Source organism: Vulpes lagopus, chromosome 17, assembly GCF_018345385.1.
Source record: "Vulpes lagopus strain Blue_001 chromosome 17, ASM1834538v1, whole genome shotgun sequence".
NCBI classification, from domain to species: domain Eukaryota; kingdom Metazoa; phylum Chordata; class Mammalia; order Carnivora; family Canidae; genus Vulpes; species Vulpes lagopus.
In genome coordinates, this window is record NC_054840.1 from 30,707,220 (window position 1) to 30,718,319 (window position 11,100).

Consider the following 11,100-nt stretch of genomic DNA (forward strand, 5'->3'; position numbering starts at 1 on the left):
TCTCAGGCTCGGGGGCAGTACAGCACTGCCCGTGGGAGGCAGACCCCGCCTCTGACCCGCAGGTGCATTGCTCCGGAGGCAGGTGCATCGCCCCCGAGGCAGGTGCGCACCTGACATCAGCGCCGAGGCTCGAGGAGTAGCATGGCGCTGCCCGCGGGAGGCCAGACCCTGCCTCTGATCCGCAGGTGCATCGTCCCCGAGGCAGGTGCGCACCTGAAGTCAGTGCGGCGGCCCCGCCTCCAGACCCCGACTGGACCTCTGGCTGCTGCCAGATTGAGGTACCGCAGAGGCCGCAGAGCTCCAGCTCCGGAAGGAGAGCGGGGTCGAGCTTCCTCTGTACTTTGGGCTTGCTTTATTTTCATTTCTTTTCTTCAATTCTTTTTTATTAATTGCTTGATTTTAGTTTTTATGTATATACCTTATATATTACTTATTTTTGTTTACTTTCATTGTACTTTGAGCTGAAAAAGGACAGCAACAAAGCCTAAAGCCTGCAGCAGAAGGGAAATAATAAAGATGAGAGCAGAAATAGACAATACAGAAACAACAAAACAGTAGAATGGAATAGCGAAACTAAGAGCCGGTTCTTCAAATACTTAATAAAATGGATCAAGCCCTAGCCAGCCTCATCAACAAGAAAAGAGAAGGGACCTTCTCTAAATAAAATCACAAATGAGAGAGGAGAGATCACAATCAACACCAGAAAAATAAGACAATTATAAGGGAATACTATGAAAGATTATATGCTAACAAACTGGGAGACCTGGAAGAAATGGACAAATCCCTAGAAATGTGCAAACGAGCAAAACTGAAATAGGAAGAAATAGAAAATGTGAACAGACCCATAACTAGCAAAGGAATTGAATCAGCAAGGCACCTGGGTGCCTCGGTGGTTGAGCAATTGCTTTGGCTCCAGTCAGGATCCCGGGGTCCTAGGGGATTGAGTCCCACATCAGGCTCCCCACATGGAGCCTGATTTTCTCTCTGCATGTGTCTCTTCCTCTCTCTGTGTCTTTCATGAAAAAATAAATACAATCTTTTTTAAAAAAAGGAAAGAGGACCCAAATAAAATCACAAATGAGAAGAGAAATAACAACAAACACCACAGAAATACCAACGATTATAAGAGAACATTATGAAAAATTATATGCCAACAACTTAGAACCTGGAAGAAATAGATCAATTCCTAGAATTGGATAACATAGCAGAAATGAAAAAGGAAGAAATAAGAAACTGGAACAGACAGATAACCAGCAAAGAAATTGAATCAGCAACCAAAAATCTCCCAAGAAACAAAGTCCAGGACCAGATGGCCTTCCCGGGGCAATTCTACCGGATATCTAAAGAAGAGTTAATATCCATTCTTCTCAAATTATGCTCAAAGCAATCTATACATTTAATGTGATCCCCATCAACATAGCAATGGTATTTTTCACAGAACTGGAACAAATGATCCTAAAATTTGTATAGAACCACGGAAGATGGGCTGCCCTGGATCTCTGCCCCTCTCTCTCTCTCTCTCCCTCTCTCTCTCTCTCTCTCTCTCTGTCCCTTCTCTGTGTATTCTCATGAATAAATAAATAAAATCTTTAACAAAACAAAAACAAACCACGGAAGATTGAAAATAGCCAAAGCAGTGTTGAAACAAAACTAAAAAAAAAAAAAAAAAAACCAAAGCTGGGGTTCCAGATTTCAAGTTATATCACCGAGCTCTAGCGATCCAAAGAGTATGGTGCGGGCACAAGAAAGAGAGCCTTAGATCAATAGAATAGAATGGAAAACCGGAACAAGACACACACCTGTAACTCTATGATCAATTAATCTTCAACAAAGCAGGAAAGAATATCCAACAGCAAAAAGTCTCTTCAACAAACGGTGTTGGGAAAACTAGGCAGTCACGTGCAGAAGAATGAAACAGGACCACTTTCTTACACCATGTATGTAAAAAATAAATTCAAAATGGATTAGGGACCTAAATGTGAGACCTAAAACCATAAAAAGAAGAAAAGATAGGCAGCAATGTCTTGGACATGGGCCATTGGATCTTCTTTCAAGACACGCCTCTGAGGCGAGGGAAACAAAAGCAAAAATAAACTATTGGGACTTCATCAAGTTGAAAAGGTTCCGCACAGTGGAGGAAACAACCGTAGTGAAAAGGCAACGTACAAAATGAGAGGAGATATTTGTAAACGACGCATCCGATAAAGAGTTAGTGTCCAAAATAGATAAAGCAAATATAAATCTCAGCATCCTAAACACAAATTACCAACCGAAAATGGGCAGAAAACATGAATGGACATTGTCTCTGACAGGACATCCAGATGGCCACCAGACACACGGAAAGTCACTCAGCATCACCCATCACCAGGGAAATGCAGACCCAAACCACAATGAGATGTCACCTGACAGCCGTCAGAATGGCTAAAATTCACAACACGAGAAACAACAGGTGTTGGTGAGGCTGGGGAGAAGGGGGAGCCCCCTTGCACTCCTGGTGGGAATGCGAACAGGTGCGGCCACTGTGGAGAACGGTGCGGAGGGACCTCAAGAAGTTAAAAGTAGAGCGACCCTACGATCCTGGAATTGCGCAGCGAGGTACTTGCCCCGAGGATACAGAAGTACAGATCCTAAGGGGGACGTGCAGCCCAGTGTCTGCAGCAGCGTCATCAACAGCAGCCGAACAGCGGACCGGGCCCAGGCGTCCACCGACAGATGAGTGGGCACAGACGATGGGGGAAATACAGTCACTGCGACGTCACTCGGTCATCAGAAGGGATGGAATGAAGCCATTGACAACGATGTGGGAGAACCGGAAAGGACTGATGCTAAATGAACTAAGTCAGTCAGAGAAAGACAAATACCATACGATTGCGTTCACGTGTGGATTTTAAGAAACCAATCAAACTGCAAAGGGGCGGGGGGCGGGGGGAGATGAGAGAAGCAAACCAAGAAACACATTTAACCATACAGAATAAAGTAATAAATACCAGAGGAATGGGGGGGGTGGATAGGGAAATGGGATGGGGATGACGGAGGGCACCTGTGACGAGTACCAGGCATTGTAGCCAATGGTTGAATCACTATGTGGTACACTGAAACTATGTTATACTGTGTTAACAAACCAAAACAAGCCTGAAAAAATATGGTCTACATCCTCTATCATTAGGAAGTTACCAATGAGAACAGCAGCGAGATAGTGCTACACACCATTTAGAGATGCTAAAGTCCAAAAAAAAGGATCCCAGTTGCTGGAGGGTTGTATATGACAGGAATGCTCCTTCATGCTGGGGATGTGCATACGGTTGCTTTGGAAGACAGTTTAGCAGTTTTTTCCAAGGCTAAATAAATCTCTCCTGAGGGCCCAACATTCATACTTCTAGTATTTAGACAATTGTTTTGAAAAAACTGTTTCCACGCAAAAACTAGCATGCGAGTATGCGCGGTAGCTCTATTCATCGTAGCTAAAACCTTAAAGAGATCAGGATGTCCTTCAGTACATGAACCCATAAGCAAACTGCGGTGCATCCAAGTGAAGGGTGCCAGGAAGGCCACACCAGCCTGCGAGAAGGGTGCACATGGGGCCGGCTGGGCCCGTGCACACAGTCCTGTATGAATCCATGCGTGTCCCCCGAGTGCCCTCACCGGTCAGGGCTGTGCTGGTCCCTGGAGCCGCCCGGGCAGAATGGGGCCAGGAGCACTCTTCCCAGGTGGGGCAGTGGAAAGAACAATACATAACCTCTGACACCCTCCACAAGCCTTGACTGGGGTTGGGTTGGATTTGAAACAGTAAGTGACCAGGTAAACACTTCATTCTTCTATTAGAGCCTCTATTAGAGGACCAAAGGGCAGAAAACCAATGCTTCAGCTCAAGTCTGGACTCACATGTGACCCTGGGCAAGTCCTGTCCACCCTGGGGGCCCAGGCAGATGGAGGAGAGGAAGAGAGCCAGTTATGTTTAAACTTAACTCTGACCCTGACCCGACCCCAAACCCCTAACCCCAGACTTTGACCCTAAGCCCAAACCTGAATCTATACCTTATTTCCTAACTACATACCAGAACCATCTGACCTGCATTATCCTACTACGCCATAAGCTGAGCATGCAGCCCTTTGTAATAAGCTGTAATTGTGACAAGCTGCCTTACTTTCTCTGGTGTGGGAGATACCTAGTTCTTGGGTGTTGGCCTTTTTGCCCCCTTCTTTCTTTTTTTTTTAAGATTTTATTTGTTTACTTGAAACAGGGAGCACAAGTGGACAGAGTGGGAGGCAGAGGGAGAGGGAGAAGCAGGCTTTCCACTGAGCACACAGGCTCTCCATGCAGGGCTCAGTCCCAGGACCCTGCGTTCATGTCCTGAGCCGAAGGCAGATGCTTCACCAACTGAGTCACCCAGGTGCCCCTGCCCCCTTCTTCTTTCACTCTTCAATTCAAACCTCAAGTCGTCTATATGTTCAACAGTTCTCAGGACAATAATATTTCTGGTGTTTTGAGATCTTGTATATTTCTTAGTGTTTCTTCTTCATCTTAAATGTAGGTAAAAAATTATTGCAAATTTGAACACATTTCTGAATTTATATGAGAATATTAATAATTCTACTTTTAAAATTAAATATGACATATTTCTGACACACAAAGTATAGAGCACAATTTAATAAGCACACACATTTCATCACTTTGCTTAGAGCTAAGGTTACCTTACACAAAAAAAGTAACCACTACCCTTTTGTAGGTTTATTGATTTCTATAATTGTATGATATGTTTCCAATACTATAAAACATTCTACATTACATACCTGTTGCTATTTTATAAAGTTTAAAACTTATATACATGGTATCATAATCTAAACCTTACATTTAATCTTTAAAATGTTTTTTAAACATTTTAAACAATAATTTGTAAACATTTGAAAACAATAATTTAATTACAGTTCTTTGGGGATCCCTGGGTGGCGCAGTGGTTTGGCGCTTGCCTTTGGCCCAGGGCGCGATCCTGGAGACCCGGGATCGAATCCCACATCAGGCTCCCGGTGCATGGAGCCTGCTTCTCCCTCTGCCTGTGTCTCTGCCTCTTTCTCTCTCTCTGACTATCATAAATAAATAACAATTAAAAAAAAATTTAATTACAGTTCTTTGGATTGTTAACTCAGTTCAATGGGGACGATAAATGTAACTCATGTCATCGATAAGCATGTTAATCTATATTCATACAAATGACTCCTGTGGTGCAGAAGAATGCTAAAGAGTGTTCTATGATCAATGAATTTTCTTTAAGAAGAGAAAAATCTTTTTGGGGGTTTCATGAAATTTATTCTATTTTCATTTTTAATTAGAAAGAAAGAACAGATAGTTGGGTAACATGATGAAAAAAAGTTATTAAATTTCTCCAGTTGCTCCTTTTTCTTACTTGTATAAACTAAATAAACAGTAAGAAAGGTGTTGGTCCAGTAAAAGAAAACAAAGCAGCTCACCAGTATGAGAATGACGTGAGTAGCCTTGTTTTCAGGAGAGCGTGAAGACTGGATGGTACTGCGAACATTCTGAGCTGCTCTGTGATGTCTGTAAAGGATATTCACCATGTAGATGCTACTACATGTCATCAGAGAGAGAAAGGACAAATCTCGAAGGAATACCGTACTTAGAAATATTGATGATATCTGGCCATCATGTGCACTGCTTTTACAATAAGCAATCTGATACCCAAGTCTATCATCGGTGATATTCCTGTTGGCCACAGTTCGTAAAAGGACCACAGAATAGATGGCCATGTTGATCATCCAGAAGAAAAGTAAGGAGGGTTGAAGGAATGCAGGGATTTTGTATTTGAGCCAGGCCCATTTATGACTACTTGGAGTAATAGTCACTGCCTGAAATGTACTCTGGAGGGCGGTTGTGCACAGAGAAATGCTCCGGGTAACTCTCTGAATATAGAGCACTGTTTTACATCCAGTATCGCCCATCTCCACTCTAATTCCAAAAGATGTAATTATATTTGGAATCCCTCTGAATATGAGCGTCAGAGCATTAGCCAAAGTTAAGTGGGCAAGAATCATATCTACAGGCTTCTTCTTATGAGGAAAAATTAAACATGTGTACATATATAATGTACAAATAAAAATAACAAAGAATTCCCCATGAAACCAATACAAGTTTGAAAGATAAAGAAAATCCCCCAAATTATGTCACTGGAAATCATTGTCTTTCAGTCTCTCTTAGATCTTCAAACCAAGTCCAGTACATCCTATAGACAAATAATTTGATTATGAATATAAATAGTAAAGGTAATTGAGACTGAGGGCTAAGCTATCAAGTTTCAGGGAGTCTTCCTGCAGAATTGGCAACTACGTAGCTATACGAGGGATCATCGAGGTTCTTAAAGAACAGAACTGTCAAGGAACAGAATTCAATGTTTATGAAGACAGAGAGTATCATATGTTCTGTGCCAATTAATAAAAGTAAAAGCTCATGCTTTCTCTCTCTAAAATAAATTAAAATTTTTTAAAAAGAAATGTTGTTCAATTTATTTATTAAGTTTTTATTTAAATTCCAGTTAGTTAATATAGAGTGTAGTATTAGTTTCAGGTATACAACACAGTAACCCAACACTTCCATACATCATCCAGTGCACAACATGACAAGTGCACTCCCTAATATTTATTCTGTATTTTACCCATCCTCCTCACCCACCTCTGATAACCATCACTTTGTTCTCTATAGTTAAGAGTTTGTTTCTTGATTTACCTACCTCTCTCCCTTTTTTCCCTTTAGCTTGTTTGTTTTGTTTCTTAAATTCCACATATGAGTGAAATTGTATGGTATTTGTCTTTCTCTGACTTATCTCACTTAGCATAATACTCTCTAGCTCCATCCAGGGCATTGCAACTGGCAAGATTTCATTCTTTTTCTATAACTGAGAAATACATAAATATGAATATGAATGTGAATATATATGCCACTTCTTTATCCATTCATGAGTCAATGAACATTTGGGCTGTTATAAACAATGCTGCTGGAAGCATCAGGGTGCATTGTGTCCCTCTGAATCAGTATTTTTGTATCCTTTGGGCAAATACCTAGTAGTGCAATTGCTTGATCGTAGGGCAGTTTCATTTTTAACTTTTTGAGGGAACACAACTGGCTCCACAGGTTTGTATTCTCACCAAAATACAAGAGGTTCCCCTTATCTTCACATCCTCACCTATTGTTTCTTGTGTTCTTGATTTTAGACATTCAGACAGATGTGAGATAATGTCTCGTAGTTTTGATATGAATTTCCCTGATGATCAGTGACATTGAGCATCTTTTCATGTGTCATGTTGATGAATTCATTTATCAGTTCTAACTCTGAGCATTTTCTGAATTTTATCTTTGGCCTATTGGTTGTTTTATAATATATGGTTTATTTTGCTTAAAATTTGAAAGTTATCACTGTAAATGTTCATATTTAAAAGGAAGATAGAACACAACACAATAATATCGTTTTATATATAAAGAAACTAGAAAAAGAGGAGCAAATTTACCCTAGGTAGCAGAAGGAAAATGATAATAAAGATTAGGACAGAGAAACAAAACAGAGAGTAAGAATACAATAAATTCTGTAAAACAAAATGTTTGTTCCTTTCAAAGATTGACAAAATTGACTAATCTTAGATGGATTAAGAATAAAAGAAGAAGATTCAAAGCACTAAAATCAGAAAAGTGGGCACATGACTAACAATATTACAGAAAAAAAATATTATGAACAGTTTTATATCAACAAACTAGATAACTTAGATGAAATTGACAAATTCCTAAAAACATAAAATTTACCAAACCTACTCAAGAAAATATAGAAAATATGGATCCCTGGGTGGCTCAGCAGTTTGGCGCCTGCCTTTGGCCCAGGGTGCCATCCTGGAGTCCCAGGATCGAGTCCCATGTCAGGCTTCCGGCATGGAGCCTGCCTCTCCCTCTGCCTGTGTCTCTGCCTCTCTCTCTCCCTATGTCTATCATAAATAAATAAAATCTTTAAAAAAAGAAAACATAGGGGGGAGGGGCAAGATGGCGGAGGAGTAGGGTCTCCAAGTCACCTGTCCTCAGCAAATTACCTAGAAAACCATCCAATCATCCTGAAAACCTACGAATTCGGCCTGAGATTTAAAGAGAGACCAGCTGGAACGCTCCAGTGAGAAGAGTTCGCGCTTCTATCCAGGTAGGAAGACGGGGAAAAAGAAATAAAGAAACAAAAGGCCTCCGAGGGGGAGGGGCCCCGAGGAGCCGGGCTGAGGCCGGGACGAGTGTCCCCAGGACAGGAGAGCCCCGTCCCGGAGGAGCAGGAGCTGCACCAACCTTCCCCGCGGAAAGGGGCTCCCCGGGAATTGGAGCAGGATCCCCAGAAAGGCGGGGACGCCCTCGGGCTCCCTGGGACAGTAACAGAGGAACTGCGCCCCGGAGAGTGCGCCGAGCTCCCTAAGGGCTGCAGCGCTCGGCGGGGGCCCGGAGCAGCTCGGAGGGGCTCGGGCGGCGGCTCCGCGGAGGGGGCTGCGGGGCTCCGGGAACAGCTCAGCGGCGGCGGCTCGGGCGGAGGAAGAAGCTCCGCGCGGAGGGGGCTGCGCGGCTCCGGGAACAGCTCGGAGGGGCTCGGGCGGCGGCTCCGCGGAGGGGGCTGCGCGGCTCCGGGAACAGCTCAGCGGCGGCGGCTCGCGCAGAGGAAGAAGCTCCGCGCGGAGGGGGCTGCGCGGCTCCGGGAACAGCTCGGAGAGGCTCGGGCGGCGGCTCCGCGGAGGGGGCTGCACCGCCGGGAGCGCGAATCCAACAGCGCAGGCCCCGGAGCACAGGGCGCCGGGACACAGCCCAGGATCCGGCCTCCCCCGGGACAGGCAGAGGCCGGGAGGGCCCAGGACAGCAAGGACGCTCCTGCCTGGAACTGAGCAGATCAGCGGCCCTGCCCCGGAGCCCCCAGGCCCTGCAGAAGGAGAGCCCCGGAGCTACTGCGGGGGCTGGATCCAGGGTCCCAGAGCTGCCCCCGCCACTGTGGCTTCCTCCCGGGGCCTCACGGGGTCAACAACCCCCACCGAGCCCTGCACCAGGCAGGGGCAGAGCAGCTCCCCCAAGTGCCAACACCTGAGAATCAGCACAGCAGGCCCCTCCCCCAGAAGACCAGCGAGACGGACCAGTTCCAAGGGAAGTCAAGGGACTTAAACTACACAGAATCGGAAGATACTCCCCCGTGGTTTTTTTTGTTTTTTGTTTTTTTTGTTTTTGTTTTTGTTTTTTTTTGTTTTGTTTTGTTTTGTTTTGTTTTGTGCTTTTTTTTCTCTCTTTCTTCTTGATTTCTGATTGCTTCCCCCACCCCCCTTTTTTCTTTTTTCTCCTTTCTTTTTCTTTCTTTTTCTTCTCTTTTTCCCCTATTTTTTTCTTCTTTCTCTTTTTTCTTTTTCTCTTTTCTTTCCTTCTCTCTCTTTTTCTCCTTTTCCCAATACAACTTGTTTTTGGCCACTCTGCACTGAGCAAAATGACTAGAAGGAAAACCCCTCAAAAAAAAGAATCAGAAACAGCCCTCTCTCCCACAGAGTTACAAAATATGGATTACAATTCAATGTCAGAAAGCCAATTCAGAAGCACTATTTTACAGCTACTGGTGGCTCTAGAAAAAACCATAAAGGACTCAAGAGACTTCATGACTGCAGAATTTAGATCTAATCAGGCAGAAATTAAAAATCAATTAAATGAGATGCAATCCAAGCTAGAAGTCCTAACGACGAGGCTTGACGAGGTGGAAGAACGAGTGAGTGACATAGAAGACAAGTTGATGGCAAAGAGGGAAACTGAGGAAAAAAGAGACAGGCAATTAAAAGACCATGAGGATAGATTAAGGGAAATAAATGATAGCCTGAGGAAGAAAAACCTACGTTTAATTGGGGTTCCCGAGGGCGCGGAAAGGGACAGAGGGCCAGAATATGTATTTGAACAAATCCTAGCTGAAAACTTTCCGAATCTGGGAAGGGAAACAGGCATTAAGATCCAGGAAATAGAGAGATCCCCCCCTAAAATCAACAAAAACCGTTCAACACCTCGACATTTAATAGTGAAGCTTGCAAATTCCAAAGATAAGGAGAAGATCCTTAAAGCAGCAAGAGAAAAAAAGTCCCTGACTTTTATGGGGAGGAATATTAGGGTAACAGCAGACCTCTCCACAGAGACCTGGCAGGCCAGAAAGGGCTGGCAGGATATATTCAGGGTCCTAAATGAAAAGAACATGCAACCAAGAATACTTTACCCCGCAAGGCTTTCATTCAAAATGGAAGGAGAGATAAAGAGCTTCCAAGACAGGCAGGAACTGAAAGAATATGTAACCTCCAAACCAGCTCTGCAAGAAATTTTAAGGGGGACTCTTAAAATTCCCCTTTAAGAAGAAGTTCAGTGGAACAATCCACAAAAACAAGGACTGAATAGATATGATGACACTAAACTCATATCTATCAATAGTAACTCTGAATGTGAACGGGCTTAATGACCCCATCAAAAGGCGCAGGGTTTCAGACTGGATAAAAAAGCAGGACCCATCTATTTGCTGTCTACAAGAGACTCATTTTAGACAGAAGGACACCTACAACCTGAAAATAAAAGGTTGGAGAACCATTTACCATTCAAATGGTCCTCAAAAGAAAGCAGGGGTTGCCATCCTTATATCAGATAAATTAAAATTTACCCCGAAGACTATAGTGAGAGATGAAGAGGGACACTATCTCATACTCAAAGGATCTATCCAACAAGAGGACTTAACAATCCTCAATATATATGCCCCGAATGTGGGAGCTGCCAAATATTTAAACCAATTAATAACCAAACTCAAGAAATACCTTGATAATAATACACTTATACTTGGTGACTTCAATCTAGCTCTTTCTACCCTGGATAGGTCTTCTAAGCACAACATCTCCAAAGAAACGAGAGCTTTAAATGATACACTGGACCAGATGGATTTCACAGATATCTACAGAACTTTACATCCAAACTCAACTGAATACACATTCTTCTCAAGTGCACATGGAACTTTCTCCAGAATAGACCACATACTGGGTCACAAATCGGGTCTGAACCGATACCAAAAGATCGGGATAGTC